This window comes from Rhyacophila brunnea, unplaced genomic scaffold, assembly GCF_057557595.1.
Source record: "Rhyacophila brunnea isolate RB1 unplaced genomic scaffold, BYU_Rbru_1.0 scaffold_14, whole genome shotgun sequence".
Taxonomy (NCBI): Eukaryota; Metazoa; Arthropoda; class Insecta; order Trichoptera; family Rhyacophilidae; genus Rhyacophila; species Rhyacophila brunnea.
Genome location: NW_028232796.1, coordinates 11239347 through 11257133, shown reverse-complemented (window position 1 = coordinate 11257133; position 17787 = coordinate 11239347). Strand labels below are relative to the sequence as shown.

General features: G+C 32.7%; 2 non-coding genes across 2 annotated transcripts; both read left to right on the top strand.

Moving 5' to 3' along the window:
• The first annotated feature begins 961 nt into the window (after positions 1-961).
• LOC147075619 (5S ribosomal RNA) lies at positions 962-1080 on the top strand. Its single transcript, XR_015070005.1, has one exon. It is a non-coding gene; the product is annotated as a 5S ribosomal RNA (ribosomal RNA).
• Positions 1081-3368: 2288 nt separating this feature from the next.
• Positions 3369-3440, top strand: TRNAH-GUG (transfer RNA histidin (anticodon GUG)). Its single transcript has one exon. It is a non-coding gene; the product is annotated as a tRNA-His (tRNA).
• Positions 3441-17787: the final 14347 nt, after the last annotated feature.

Below are 17787 nucleotides of genomic sequence, written 5' to 3'. Positions count from 1 at the left end.
TATCATTTATGAGTAAAATTATTTATCAATAAATAAATAAATTTTCTGAATGTTGAGTTGAGTTGAATATGATTTTTTATTAATTCATCACGGCCACTTCTGAATCGATTATAACCGCTGTTTGATAAAGATGAGTTTTGGTCCAATACAATAATTAAATTACAATTATCATGTGCTATATGAGACACATATGAATCGCGTACGTTTTCATCAACCTAATCCACTGTAATATTAATAGACTCAGGTAACGGCTTATTTTGTTTTGTTACCTACGCCAAAAAGTATAATTTCTAATGCGCGTACATAAGTACACACACCGATTTTTTTTACTGCCCCGGGCGCTTAAACACATTGCTACACTCCTGCCCAGGGTTTCCGAAATACAGAGAAAACTGAGACTTTATGAGAAAAAATAAACAACTGGTGATTTTTCATATCCAAACGTATTATGTACAGCGCTCGAAATGGAAAAGTTTACGAACCAGAGCGCTCGACAGTTTTCTGTAGAACAATACATAGTTGTCATAGTTAGAAGACATAGTTAACAAATTTTATGTGTATTTCATAAAAATAAGTAAGTATGTTAGATTTTCTATTATATGGCCTATCTAGCTCAGACGGTAATTTTTTTTCCACGAGACGGAGCGATAATTTTACCGATTTCACGAACAGGAACGGTGCTCCGGTGCGCTCCGGTCCATTTCGAGCCCTGATTATGTATACCTATCGGCGTGCCGTTTCGTCTAGCTGTCTAGCAGCTAGCCAAGCATCCACGTTCTACACGGCGTAGGTACTTCGAAATACCGACATGGGAAGAGATGCACAAATTAATAAAATAATAATTGGCAAGTTTAGTGTTAGGATTTTTTTGGAGGCGCTGTATGAATGTTCTTGTGCAGTTTTTGTAACATTTTTTTTTCATTTTTTATACTATTTAAACATATAAAATTTCCAGGTATTCGCCAACGACCATACCATGTTGAAAGCACCGGTTCTCGTCCGATCACCGAAGTTGAGCAACATTGGGCGCGGATAGTACTTGGATGGGTGACCGCTTGGGAACACCGCGTGCCGTTGGCTCCTTCTTTTTTTTGATTTTTTCAGAAAATAGACACATCATGTTTTTTTACCAGAAATTTTTTCGTTTTTTTAATAATTGTCACGTGTGCAATATGTATGCAGGTAGATAATAATATACTGCCCGGAGTTACTATCCCAAATACAAAAATAAAGAGAAACCTTTTTTTCCAGATTATGTACCTACCCCGAACTAAAAACAACTAGGTAGGTAGGTACACTGACCAACACTCCTGATTATTATATATTTTTTAATTTTATTTAATAAGGAAAATAAACAATTACATTGTTTACAAATATGTATAAAAATAGATTAGAGACAAGATATTATACTTTATAATATAGGTAGTTAAACCTAACAATATAAAATGTAGGAATAACATAAAATACCTATAAAGAAATTACATAGGAAAATAAGAAAGAATACCTATTTAATAATTATAGACGAAAACATTTTTTAAATAGCTATATACCTAAGTAAGTACTTATATAAGTAAGTACTTCATTATAATATGTATATTTAGAATTAGGTACCTATTGAAATGTACTTATACAGAATAGGAGTAATCTAAGCTGGAACAGAAAAAGAAAACAACAAGAAAGGGAAAAAACACAATTTTTTAAAGTTCGATTAATTGCAATTGTACAAAATTTTAGAGTTACCTAGCATGTTTAAATGAAATATGTAGGTGAATCATTGAAACTTGAAGGATCAACCAGGGAACTCAGATATTATTAATTATTGTTCTGTGGGATCAACGGTGGAGAAATACCACAGAACAAATTGATAAATATAATTCCGAAATGCTATAAGCCAGCACACTACATTTTGACGCAGGGTTTTGAATGTGTGAGTGACCTACGAAAATGAAACACACATTATAGACGTGCAATAGTATGTTGCAACCTTCAAATACACCAATATTGAACGAGCGTCAGTGCGTAAACTAAGAGCAATTGTCAGAACGAAGGACAAGCGTATTTTCGACACGTGCTTAAGTTTATCCCATATTCTGCAATACTCGAGATCGGTTGCCTGTTATTCCACACCCATTATGTATTTCAGTACCCATTATTTCGTTAGTTCCCTAGTATGTAACATGTGATCTATACTAACTACATACATTTTGAGGCAGTTTTTAGTCATTAATTATTTAAAAAATATTTAATATTATGCAGTCAGGTATGTAAGTAATTGTTTAGTTTGGGTCCTAGTGCGTCCAACTACCTATTCATACAATACCGAAATGATATTAAGTATAATATTCGAACTAGGTATTCTGAATTGGAGAAACGTTGACACTCGTTTGACATGTTAAAATGGGGGGGGGGGGGGGGGTTAAGTCATAAGATACCTATAGAATATAGATAGAATATAGAGTAGATAGCTATGTATAGAGAAACGAGAGAACAAAGAAAATTGTAGAAAGAGAAATGGCGCTGCGAAAGGCAATTTATAGAGGAAATATTTTCACTTCATATTATTATGATTGCCAATATAAGCGTGATACATAATAGAGACATAGGTACCTAGAAAGTGTTTGATGAAACTGACGATTTTTATGCCAAGAACAAAGAAAATACCTAGTAGAAAAAATCATTTTATTATGTTATGTACATAATATGTAAGGCAAAACGAATTAATATGTACCTAATATAATATTGCATAAATTATAAAATGTACCTACCTACGTATTTGTAGGTAAAATGTGTGATAAATAAAAGGAAATATTATTTTCATTTTATTATCTTTTCTGCGCTACCGCATTGATGTTCATTTAGTAGGTATTTGGTAAAATCTGAAAATAATTGAATTATTTTTTTCATTCTACAAAAATTCCATCATTTTTATTAAATAAATCTATTTCCGCGTAGTTTTCTAATAAACATAAAAATGAATTATCATCAAAGATGATTGGACAGTCTTCAATCCTTTGATTATCATTATTTTCTAAGGAAGCGTATGAAACCGGCCCTGAATGTTTTTGAATGATGCAAATTAAGTATCTATATAGGTATTCAATAAAAATCATATTACAAGTTTTCTTTCAGATACTTACAACAAAAAGTATAATATTAACATTATTTTAGAATAATAATATTTTATTGATTTATTGTGAATAGGTAAATTTTATTATTATAATCATCTCCATACAGTGCACTCTGCAGTCACACTGTGAAAGCTTTGCGTCGACTAAACGCATACTATTGAACAAACCAATGCATGTTGTATCAATAAGTAGCATTGTATATTTAGCGTAATTTTCTTACACATCGACACCGTCCCTCTAGCCGTGATCGTCTAGTGGTTAGGACCCCACGTTGTGGCCGTGGTAACCCAGGTTCGACTCCTGGTCACGGCAGCGAAGTACATCGCTGTCACGGTGGGACATTTTTGGCATTTTTTTAAAACATTATTTATCTTGTATGTTGGATTCAAATTAATTTAATTCAAATAATCTTAATTTCTAGAAATCCTCAATAAAATAGAAAAAGATTAACTATCAATTTATTATAATCATAGTATTACCTAGGTGCCTAAGAATTTCATTTATAATATCGACTAGGTACCTAGGTAAGGTTTTCTTGATATGATTTTATTGTATAGATTTTATAACTTATAGATTTTTATGTATTTTACCACGTTTCTATTAGCTCGTATTCTTGTTTGTCCGGTACAGATTTTTTTTTGTTTGTCCAGGATTTGTATTGGACGATCGAAGATTTTTAACTAACTTAACAACTAGCTAGATATTTGAAACTTTTAGAATACCTACCTATGTCAGAACACGACGACAATGCATTCTTTTAGTACTTTTAGCCATTTGAATTAATTTTCAGTTAATTCTGTTTTGTATGGAAAGTTATTATTGTTGGTTGCTAAGGGGGTCCTAGCAACTAAATTATTAATATATACGTGCGTTACTATGGACATTAATATGAAATGTCAAAATGATATTTCGGTAAGTATTCTATATTTATTCAGTATTTCTATCAAGTACAATAAAAAAAATATTAATACATATAATTGTCAAGTTTATATGATTCAACAGAAAATTTAAAAACGTGGTATATAAAAAGTTCTTTTTATCTTAATTATTTAACTTTTACTTTACTTAATTATTTATTAATATTGCTATTAATTTACTTCTTGATCCAAACCATAGATGGCAGTTCGGTTTTATCAAACAGTACGTTTGTTGGTCCACACCTTCTATAAATATTTTCTAAGTTCATACAATAAATTTAATTCCTAATACAGACCAATATACACAATCCAGTCCGCGAACAAATTAAAGAATAATGTCTGTACACAATATCTGCCCAAACATAAATGCCCGTGTACAATTATTATTTGTTCAGTTAGTTTCAGGTAGTTTATAATATTATTTATACCTATTATTATTATAGTTTGGAGTACAATCTAATTGGGACCATAATATCTCAAATAAAATTTGATGTAATTAATAAAAAGGATTTCAAGTTACCTATAGGTACACATTTATATTTTTATAAAAATCGATGTTTTTTAAAATAAATATAAAAATACTTACTAAATCGATGAATTAGTCAAAAATCTACACGGTGAAAAATTGAAAACTTAATAAACTAAATTTTTATAAAAAATATGACCATAAAATATAATGTAATGATAACGTAACAGGGGAATTAAATATATGTTACAAATTCGCACTTTTTTACAATTATTGTAAGTTCTGTTTATCTTTGAATTAAAAAAAATCTTTTTAAAATTTTCAGATATTATAGATTATAGTATTAGCTGAAATTATAAATTATCAAAAAAATATTTTAAATTACAAGCTTCGTATTTTTCCGCTAGGTGCCTCTGTAGGTACAACCCTCCCCCTTAATAAAAACTTTATTCCAGGTAACTGTTTCCGATGGAACAGTAAAAAATCTAAACATGGCGTCACTTATTTGTTAGTCAATAGGTAGGTACCTACAGGTTCAATTTTAGGAATAAAAATATATTATAATATATCGTTGAGAGATTTTTTTGTATGATATTTTTATCGGTTGTCCCCAAAATAAAAATCCGGTGTCTCAGAGGGGCTAGTTGCAAGTATATTTTGACTGCACATCGATAGTGATGCTAGGGAAATCAAACGGCCGAATATGAAAGATACAATTTAACACGATTTACTAAACCAAAAACATTAGAAAGAAAAAAGTTATTTTTTTAATATCAAAGATAAACAGCTCACAGTTAACAACCGTGGGTACAATGAAGATTTTCTCGTTATTTAGTGCAGGATCCCATAGACTTTTCGTATACATAATATGCGGAACGCATTCTGACTATTGGAATAGATTCTAGGGGTCACAAAGATATATACCTAATATCGATGTTGCCAGGCGATATTAGTGGTAAATTTTTTGTTATTGAGGTTTTAATTTTTTTTCTTATAGCCCACCAAAAATTGTTCTGAGTTCTTCAATAAAACCAAGACCGAATCAGGGATTGATTGAAAATTCAATAATTGTACCATGCCATCGGCATGGTCGTAGAACGGTTCGTCCCATTTGAAAAAATAAAAATAGCGGGTAGTGCAATGTGTTAAAAATTATCGATTTGTAGGATCCTCCTTGGCTTAAATTATTTTATCTAGTGGAATTTTTGTATAGAATGAGCTATAGCTATAGACCACTAATATCGCCTGGCAACATCGACATTATATATCTTTGTGACCCCTAGAACCTATTCCAAATTGTCAGAATGCGTTCCGCATATTATGTATACGAAAAGTCTATGGGATCCTGCACTAATTATAAATTTACATTGTATTGTATGGATATTTTTATTATTATTACCTACGATAATTAGTTTCTAGTTCTAGAGCTTAGAGTTTCTAGCTATAAATTTAATCAATACATACTGTAAGTATATTTTTATTTAATTAAAAAAACATTGAAAATTCTATAAAATAAAAATGTGTACCTATAGGAAAATTGAAATTTATTTCTTATATAAAACCAAGTTTCGGCATTGTCACACCATTACTACATTGTCGGTTTCTAGTAAAAAAATGAAATTTCGAGCTTTAGCTAGGTACCTACTGTGCATGGCTGTTAGAGTGTGTACTGTCATTATTTCCGTTTCCCCATCGTTTACTTCCGTCCAAGAGGTAGGCTCAGTCAGTGAAGTCCAGTGGGGGTAGGCAGATTGAGCGTCGCTTGTGGGCGGCAGTCACTCGAAGGGCGGCAAATCGAAATTTGGTATACTTATAGAAATAGCTAAAAATATTTTGTTTACATGGTGTACCTACCTACAAAAATAGCTTTGTAAAAATGGTGTGGAAATAACAAATCTGTGGACCTATTGCTAAATGGTACAAACCAAATGTTTCAGAAATATCAACCAAATACGACATCAGACTTTGAAGATTTGGGTAAGTGTCTAACTTAATTATATTTATTCGCTTTTTATATCTAAATTTAATGTTATATGCTTTATTGGTGTATATTTTGTTAGTAATGTATCAATACAACACATTTCTTAGATACTGGAGTCATGAAAGGGTGATAAAAATACTGTATAAAAAATTGGGGTGCCGTTTGGCGCTGCCTAGGGGCGGCATTTTGCCTACGGACGTCACTGGGCTCAGTGGCGGCTTGACGACTTTCTAGGTGGTGGGGTTTAGCCATTAATTATTAAATATACATAGGTACATACCTACTTTCTCATATTATACATTATGTACCTAGCTAATTATTATAATATAATTGGATTAATAAGGAAATGAGTAATTTTTCAGAATATAGGTATAACATAATTATCTGAGTTAATCATATCTAAAAATTGTGCAAATACCCTTTATAGGTCATAAGCGAAAAACGGATAGTTTTGAGACCGGCAACATTAAGGTCTATATTTCTATAATTTTACAAGTTATAATCACCGTTATGGGTTTTAATCATTCTCAGATAATGCACAAAGGTCTTGAATCTGACCAATCGTCCTGAAGTTCGCACATATTGAGTATATTATGAAAAATGTGTCCCGGTCAGTTATCTGACCGGTGTCCATTTAGCGACGCGATAGCTGCCAGTTTTTCAACAACAGTGTTTTTAAGTTCTTGTTTTTCGAAAGTTGTGACTTGTTTACTGAAAACAAAGTATGTACATTTATACTATACATAAAAATATCTGGTTTTTTGTATTTCACCTATAAATCGTATGTGTTATAGTAAAATAATATCAAATTATTGAGTGACATGTCGAAAATCTAACCTCAAATTGTATAATTTGGACCCTTTTTGATTTACATAATATAAACACTAAAAATAATTACTAAACCGCAATGCATCTAATTTTATATAACAATATAGTGAACTTTCACAATTACTAGTTATTTTTTGTGGATAATTAGTCGCTATCGAGTTATTTGATGATATGTGTCATTCTTTAAAAAAATGTTTTCCATAAAAATCGCGGGTACAAATAATTGTTTTTGTTTTCATTCAAACTATAATAATTTTTTGAAATACATATCTCAGAATGAAATAAAATAGTTATGGAATGTTATATGTATAAGTAGAAGCCTATATTGCAGAACGAAATTTTGTTTTTATTGTCTGAGGATGGTAAATGGGAGAAGCGGAGGTTTTAGTGCGAAAGACCTTGAAGACATGGGTGAAGACGCATTCCTGAGATTATTTGAAGGAATTACAGAATACAAAGCTGTGTTGGATAATTAAAAAAAACCTATTACACATCTTCACTTTAGAAACAAGTTGGCTGATCAGCTGATAGGACCTTTTACTTCACGAAAAAAGGTTGGTTGACCTCCATTTCCTGACGATTGTCAAATTAATAAAATGGGAAAAGAGTGTAAAATAGTAAATAGTTAGAATGATAATAGTAAAAGAAGTTTAATAATTGTAATGCACAATCGTTAAACATGGAGTGCCAACTAATTCAATCAATAAAACATTTAGTACTATTAATCTCACAGCGTATGAGATTCGGCTTTCTGCCAACTTAACCTTCTGTAAAGAATGCTTTATAAATCATTTATCTACCTCAAATAAAATGTCACTTGTAAACTCGTTTGAAATATTAAATTATAATTTTTGGGCGCCTTAAAATGTGTGTATTTACAAATTAAATATAACAGTATAAAAATAAGAACACAGCTTTATCGTGAAAAGTGTTATTTAATTACACACAACCAATTTACATTGAAATTTAAAATGATACGAAAAACAAATACAAATTTTAATACAAATTTGAGAAGCGTTCCTTGGTATGGACATAGAGAATTTCTTGTAAGATGGTAATGATTACTTAGCTTTATGTTTAATGTGTGATGGCTGGAATTTCATCTTGGCTGGGTTTATGAACTGCGAACTTCTACCTTCCCGTCCGAAAGGAGGAAGCGTCATCCTGCGTTGAAACTGTTTCTATTATGTTAACCGATCACGTCCTATCAGTACTGAATCTAATCTTGGAGTGAAATCTTCTGGGCGGAAATAAGTTATTTGTTGATATGACGCTTTCAAAAAGGCGGGAAGAAACCCCATTGGCCTATTTTTAACCGTCATTGTTTTAGAAACAAGGGTTGGCACACACTTTTAACAAGGTTGTGCCAAATTTTGTTGTTAATTTAATTAACATTATTTTAAGTCTGCGTTTGAAATGTAGACATGTCACGTGAAATGTAACATGACACGATATCAATTCAAATCATTATCCTGAAATATGTACACTTTGTAGGTGTGGTTATTGCAGCACTACGCTAACAAATTGCAAAGTATCCCTTTGCATACCGTGTTTTATGCCGTATCAATTATCTGAACAAAAGAAAAAGCCAACAAGGCCTTAGAAATGTTTATTATTTTGAGAAACTTCTATAAAATTAATAAAATAATTATTATTGTTACAGAAATAAATGAAAATATATGTTTTTCCTAAAAAACCTGTCTTTTTATTATTAAAAAAATATTCCGTGAACAAAAATTTTTTTTACCTAAATGGACACCGGTCAGAAAACTGACCGCTGGGAAATCGATAATTACGAAAATACTATATACATTTCAAAAAAATAAATATTTTTTCTGTTCATAAAAATGAATATAGAATACATAAAAAAAATAATTAAGCACATATCTTTAAAAAAAGAAGTTGTCCTATAAAGGGTTAACTTAATTAATGATGATAATTATTATAGATTTACAATTATTAATTTTGAGCAACGACATACAGCGAGCGTTTTTAGATGGATAGAATAAATTAAATAGTTAATTTAATCATGTAATTAAGTATGTATATTATGACAATGAAAATATGTGGGGATGGGCCCTACGAACCATTAAGGTAGAGCCGCCCCTGGGTAGGCTTCTCAAGTGCTCTAAAGCAATGGACAATGTATGTATACTGTAATAAGAAGGTAGTATAGGAACCCATGCAATAAGTTCAGGTAAATATAGGTGCCTAAAACATAGAGTGAAGGGGCAATGAAAACTTTTCACCCTACAATAGCACAATATTTCAAAACACCGTATATCAGAGATTTAAGCTTACCTGTTCAAGTTAAACCATGCGCAAGGTAGGCTGGCAAGTAAAGAGACTTAGAGTAATATAACAACAGCACATTACAAGCGCGAGGTATCGGGGGCGCGATCAACCCCCGCGGAGGAATTACAACCCCAGGCGAGGCACGGACGGCCAGGGTTAAATTATTAGGAATGGAGTCAGTGATTTAGCATGCAATAAGGACTCCGGTGTGTTTACAAAGGAATTTTAGAACGCAGTAAGAATATCGTCTTATGTTTCTGTTTGTATCGCGGAATCTACATATTTAATTGCGTTTTGTTGTAAGGCTGTCCACTGATCGCGTTATGATATCCGTATATTTTACAACGTTTTTATTAGCTCGTATTCTTGTTTGTCCGGTGGTTGTTTGTCCAGTACAAATCTTGCAATCGATTTTTAACTAACTTCCTGACTAGATAGACATTTGAAACTTTTAGAATATATCAAAATACGATGCCAACGCATTCTTTTAATACTTTTAGCCATCTTTAAGCAGAATTGAATTCATTTTCAGTTAATTATGTTTTGTATGGAAAGTTAATTCAGAAAAATCCGTAAAAAGTAAAAGACTATTATTGGTTGCTAAGGGGGTGGTCCTAGCAACTAAATTATTAATATATACGTGCGTTACTATGGAAACCAAAATGAAATTTCAGTATTCTATATTTGTTTGTTTGTTTGTTTTTTATTTACTTCATATCAAGTACAATTTCAGCATATTGAGCATAATAATTCAACAGAAAATTTAAAAACGTTGTAAGTATATAAAAAGTTATTTTTATTTTGTAATTATTTAAGCTTAGTCCACACCAAGAACATTGGTAAGTATATGAATAATTCATCCGTATCAGACAACAAACATACTTACATCAATATTTTGTATCAGAACATGATATTAAATGTTCAAAAATGTACTAACGTAAATATTCGGAAAAGATCGTTTGTCAACACTTTTGTCGATTAAATTTGTTCACCGGACCGATATGCTTGGTCGTTGTCATGATATTGTACTGTTTTAACGTCCAACGGTTTTTTCGCGTCGAAATTGTAAGACGCCAGTTGAAAACGCCGTCTGACTAAAGCGTCAATTACATTGAGCTTTTTTATGAGCTGATTATTGGCAAATTTAAAAGCGGGCGGTTCAGCTACTGCGATTTCATGATTACACACAAAATTTTCCATTCGCTGATAAGCCACAAGCCAGCGAGCGATTTTGACGGAACGTAGTTCTTTTTTTTGCCGGGAGGTCGCTACGCCCCATAATAATGTTTCCATTAAACGTCAAAAAGGTAAATTTCAAAATGAGTAGTTCGTTTTTCCACCACCACGCTCTACTGCGCAGACGCGATACGCCCACAAGCCGGCGTGTAGCTTATAAAGTTGACCGACTTTCAACTTTTCTCGGTGGAGTGTTTACAACCTGCTTATTAGCTTGTTCGATGATTACAATGGGCGAATTTACAGGCAGATTATAAATTTAGTGCATATGTACAAGAACAATGCAATGACAATAGGCGCGAGACGTGATGTGGACCGAGGAAAATGTCGCAACTTCGTGGTTGCCCTATGTGAGAGCATGACAGAGTGTAGAAATAATTATATGAGTTTTTGCTTAATTACTGAGGATCGTGGGGTGGATATCACGAGGAGGTGAACGGATTGCCTCCACAAATGAATATCCTGTGGCATTCTTCGATTAATCAGTCCAGCGCCCGGCGTTATACACGGGTCACACAGTTTATTGATAGTTTTGTTTTTTTATCCTTACCTCTTCAACGATGTAAGTCTGTGTGATACCTATTTATTAATAGTAGTTATAGTAAGTAATGACACATTTACTGAAATAGCTGATGATTTAGCAAAATAAGCTAGCGAATCAGGAACGCCATATCAGTGGATCCTAGAATACTTGGACTAGAATGAATTTATAAAGAAAATGTGCCAAAACGTGTGGATATATTCTCACTGGGAATGGGACAACTGGACTCCGGACAATTGGACGCCGCACTGTCTTAGACACGTATACAGAACGTAGACGAGGTATTTTAATCAGTTTCTATCAATGACATTAATATGGACGAATCATCTGGGAATAAAAATGACACTCACTTTTTTGTCGGGTCTGCCGAATGGCATAATCTGTTCTAACGCCATTACAATACAGGTGATAATGCTATAAATTCCCGATGCTTTTAGTCGGGTCTGCCGAACGGCTCGGTTCAAACGGATTCGCTCAAATGAACATTGACACTAGAAACACTGTTCTAACGCCATTACAATAAAGGTGATATTGCTATAAATTCCCGATGCGTGATATCCAATGACATTAATATGGACGAATCATCTGGAAAAGAAAATGACACTCACTTTTTTGTCGGGTCTGCCGAATGGCATAATCTGTTCTAACGCCATTACAATACAGGTGATAATGCTATAAATTCCCGATGCTTTTAGTCGGGTCTGCCGAACGGCTCGGTTCAAACGGATTCGCTCAAATGAACATTGACACTAGAAACACTATTCTAACGCCATTACAATAATGGTGATATTGCTATAAATTCCCGATTCGTGATATCGCATAATGGAAATTGCGTGACGTCTACCTATACATGTGCGAATGTCGCTGTGCGTGAATTTAATTGCTAGCTACTATTGAGTGCGTTGTCCATTAATAATATCATTGGTTTCTATCTACTACTTAGTATTTTGAATTCTTTTTACTCTTAATATAATGTATTCTTTATTGCGAATTGAGAATTACCATGCCTAAGGCTTTATATAAAATAAAAAACTCTATTTTCGTTGGAACTTAAACATATGCACGATTAAATCATTATTTACGTCTGCATATTTACATTCTCACAAACTATTAAATCATAATATAATCATTTAAATATAAATAATAATATTAAATATTTTTTTAAAGCACCTATAAGTACCTAACGTCTATTTATTTTCAAATTCCGTGGCGTCCAGTTGTCCCGGTGCCAAATCGTCCTAGACCCATTCTCACCATAGGGGCGGGGCAATTTATGGGAAACGGAGTAAGTTCACTCTAAGTGAAAAAAATATCAGGCCAAACTATGCGACGAGGGGTGGAGGTAGGATGATTCAACAGTTCTCAGATTCCCAGTTCAATGAAAACAAATAAGTATGACTGACAACGTTTAGTGTGTACTATTTATGTCAGATCTTAATAGCCTACCTTCACCCTTCACTACTGCTATAAGTAGATATTCTCACGGGGAGAAGTGATTCGAAACTCCGCGATAAATTCCATGTACAAAACGACAGTTTACTTATACATAGAAGTAGTAGTCGTGGTTACTTACTACCTTGGAAGTGTTAACAATATACTTACTTATTTTTCACATAGTGTGAATAATCATTTTTTTAAATCCTGGCAACATACCTTATATCAGAATTAATTATAAAACCAAATAATGGTTTATCATAGGCAAAATATGTGTAAGGGAGCCTGAAATTCTGTAAGAGCGTGCGCATAATGGTAAAACCCAAATTTGAAAAAGGCAGAGTAGAGCTTTCACTTGCAGATATCTTTGAGAATATTGAGGTACCGAAATGTGCCCTGACATTGTAGTTTGTGGTAGATGAAAGACCTCAGTAAAATCAAAAAGTACTAGGATCTTGAATATCGGTTGCTGAGTTAGAAGAGAAGACGCAATATGACAGCTGGTAGTAGTCTAACCATTAGTAAAATTAAAAAACTAAGTAATATTACGTTAACTGTGTTTTTTATTTAAGGTTATTGAGGCAACAGACTGAGTTTGTTTGTTTATATAACTATGCTGTGCCCAAAAGAGTCAATACTGTTTGATTATAATAAAGTTTGGCAACAGTAAGCATACGAAAAGCTTGCGAATTGAAATTGAAACACAAATAAAGCTGCCCAAAGAAAAAGCTCCTTATTTCCGCTTCGACCCACTTAAAACTTTGTCTTACCAAGACAGCTTAACAATACAAAAATATTTCACGTAACCTGCAACAAAATAATAAAACAATAAACATTTACAGAATCATTTATTTGAAACCTCTACATCCACAATATACAAAAGCCTTTTCGCATATGTACTACAACGTGTTTTAATTAATTTCAACGTTTGAATTTAGTGGTGTCCTGACAAAATTCTGTCATCCGGCTCGCTTAAACACATTAAAGAAATGAACATTAATATACAATGTTGATAATATAATAAATATGTGCATGTTCCTAGTGGAAGAATGTCTGATTCTGAGTGAGTCGTGGGTTATTATAGTCGTATTATGTATTTCAAGAGTTTTCGATCCTTATATAGAGCAAGTTTGTAAAAACCGTTTCTCATATCAAATCAGTTAATAAACCTCCATTGGAAGAGGGGCAGATTTACGTAAGATTATAGAACTAATGGAAAAAAGTGTATGGAAATATTGGTTGTCCCCATAATAATGGTTATATGATAATCAATAATCCTTTGCACACAATTCCCTGGCTATTAATTAACGCAGCATATAAAAGTAAAAACTCTTTAAATGAAAAATAAATAACATGATTGTTCTTATAAGAGTAATAATAACAGGTTATTAGTTATATTTTTCCACCATAATAATATCTGTGAGCTAACTATATCATCCAGGCTATCTTCAAGCACTATTATATATATTGACCATGTCCGATCCTAATAGGATCATATGGGCCTCCACAGAGTAGAGGTTTGTATTAACAGAATTTGTTTTTTTACGAGAAATGGATGTCAGCCACAAATTGAAAAACAATATGTGTGCTTGCCAGACCCAGGATTCGAACCTGAGACCCACGGCATGATAGTCCAACGCTCAAGCCTTAAAGCATTAAAAAAATGTTAATTTGGACGAACAACAAGACGTATATTATTGATCGATTTTGATTAATTTTATTATAACTTAATTTTGTAATTAATTAAAAATTGCCGTAAAATATAATAATTACGCGAATCTACGTTTATTCTATACTTTTTAAATAAACTGTTGTTAGGTATTATCTAATCTCCAATATAATACATAATATCGCGTAAATTGCCAGATTGAAATTGAACATAACAGCATTATACGAACTCACACAGATACTAACAGGTCACGGAATACTGAGAGCATAATATTATCTAAAATGATTTAAACTGAGGGATTATGACTGCTGTCTACGTGACGGCTTCACATCTCAAACTGTGTAGCATGTCATCAACGACTGCCTAATACAAAAAAGGAGCATTATGCTCTCGGAGCTCTGTGTAGATAACATAATCACGAAATTGAGCTCTAAAAACTTTACAAAATACTAAGCAACAAAACTAAAAGAGCACTACACAAAATATTTAATTGTGGTCATAGATAAAATTAAAAACATTAAAGGAGGAATATAATTAACTGCACACTTCACATAAAAACTGTAATCGAGCAAATTTTTCAATATTACGAGTACCATAACTTCGAATGTAATGACTCTATGTGATTAACTCTTTCAACCTCCTTGTCCGAAAAATTAAGGGCATAGTTATTTTAAAAAAATCACTATAAATAATTATTATGGAGCATGCCTATTGATATGATTTTTCTCACATAAAAAGATATTCTACTATCCAATACGAAAAACCTTTATTACTTAGGTATCAGTAATCGTGCCCTATTATTTTTAAGTTATATACGTAACATAATTATGTTAATATACCTATTATTAAGAATTAAAAAAAACGTATATGAGGTATGTATATATTATTTACGTACATAATATTATTCAATGTACCACAAAGAGTTAGGAATTAGAATAATGTGCCGTGACGCAAAAAGGTTGATAGGCACTGGTCTAATATGTATTCATATTCTGTTAGGTAATACACTGCATACACGTATTTAGCACATATTCGTAATATTGTAATACTATTTTAGGCAATGACATTAATATGGACGAAGCATCTGGAAAAAAAATGACACTCACTTTTTGTCGGGTCTGCCGATTGGAATAATCTGTTCTAACGCCATTACAATAAAGGTGATATTGCTATAAATTCCCGATGCTTTTTGTCGGGTCTGCCGAATGGTTTGGTTCGAACGGATTCGCTCAAATGAACATTGACACTAGAAACACTGTTCTAACGCCATTACAATAAAGGTGATATTGCTATAAATTCCCGATGCGTGATATCCAATGACATTAATATGGACGAATCATCTGGAAAAGAAAATGACACTCACTTTATTGTCGGGTCTGCCGAATGGCATAATCTGTTTTAACGCCATTACAATAAAGGTGATATTGCTATAAATTCCTGATGCTTTTTGTTGGGTCTGCCGAATGGTTTGGTTCGAACGGATTCGCTCAAATGAACATTGACACTAGAAACACTGTTCTAACGCCATTACAATAAAGGTGATATTGCTATAAATTCCCGATGCGTGATATCCAATGACATTAATATGGACGAATCATCTGGAAAAGAAAATGACACTCACTTTATTGTCGGGTCTGCCGAATGGCATAATCTGTTTTAACGCCATTACAATAAAGGTGATATTGCTATAAATTCCTGATGCTTTTTGTTGGATCTGCCGAATGGTTCGGTTCGAACGGGTTCGCTCAAATGAACATTGACATTAGAAACACTGCTCTAACGCCGTTACAATAAAGGTCATATTGCTATAAATTCCCGATGCGTGATATCGCATAATGGAAATTGCATGACGTCTACCTATACATGCGAATGCGCGAATTTACTTGCTAGCTACTGTATTGAGTGCGTCGTCCATTATTAATGTCATTGGTGATATCGCATAATGGAAATTGCGTGACGTCTACCTATGCATGTGCAAATGTCGCTATCTGCGATAATAATAATATAATAATGCTTGAACGAATAATCTAATGGTCCCGGCTGAGAATTATCATTTTATTTAACAGTTTGTGCGAGCCGGTTCAACCGTTAAAGGCGCATCACTATTTGACAGGTATACTTTAGCCTCTTTGTTAATTGTTTCCCAGGTGGGCGCGCTGGAAAGTTTGCTGAGAATGTTTCTACAGAACCGAAATATTTAGTATTTTGACTCTAGCTATCTTTTACGCCTTGTTAGAATATACTTACATTAGTTGCTTGTTTTTAAGGTCTAAATATTACAGATTAAGTACAATTATAAATTATTAATAGAATATTATAAATAGCTCTCACCTTGCCATTGACCATATTATCTGAATCCAATAAGCAATAAAGCAATATTTTGGAAATAAACAATCAGTTAATCACTCAATTTTAGTGTCAGTGTCAGTCATTTCATTTCATATCATTTCAATTCATTTATTTTACATATTGTGGACATTACAAATTATAAGTTTAAGACGTTCATAACATGACATTTAGAAACAACGAAATATTATTAAAACAATATTAGGTACATTATAAATAAAACATTATAAATAAATATAGTATAAATGTGTCAATACAAAAAAAATTATATAGGTACAAGGAAGTACACCGGATGAGTTAAGCAGACCCTATTTTAATAATTTATAAAATAACGTCCACCTATATTCATCCTCACGTAGATGGAATATATCAACATCCGAAGCGATTTGGTTGAACAGAGTTATTGCCCTCCCAATCGGTATCACCAATGGCAGGTTAGTTCTGCTCCTCGGGAGAACAAACAACTGATGCTCCCGATTTCTAAGATAGTTATCAGGGACACACAAGTCAATACTACCAAGAATGGCAGAGTTCTCATTCACACCACGTATAAGTCGAAAAAAAAATATGTGGATCAACGTAAATCAACATACCAAATATTGATATCTTCTAGCACTTAAACTACAGTATGTAAGCATACCTAAGAGAAAGCCAGTTGGATAAAGTCACGGATAGTATCCATATAACCTCTCCAAAGGAGTCTCAAAAATTAATTTTGAACTCGCTCCACCATAAGGTCAGTGAAGTGACAGTGATGATTGATGAGTATTCAAGATTTTTTACGTCACATCGTGTACCTTCTTACACTTGTCAATTTAGCTATTGATATTTTACAATTATATTACGATTGAGCCAATTTCCTCTAATATCCCCTCCAAACAATCCGAAATCATGCCCATTCATGTACATATCTCCTGGGTACATTAATTTAATCTAGTGCCAAATC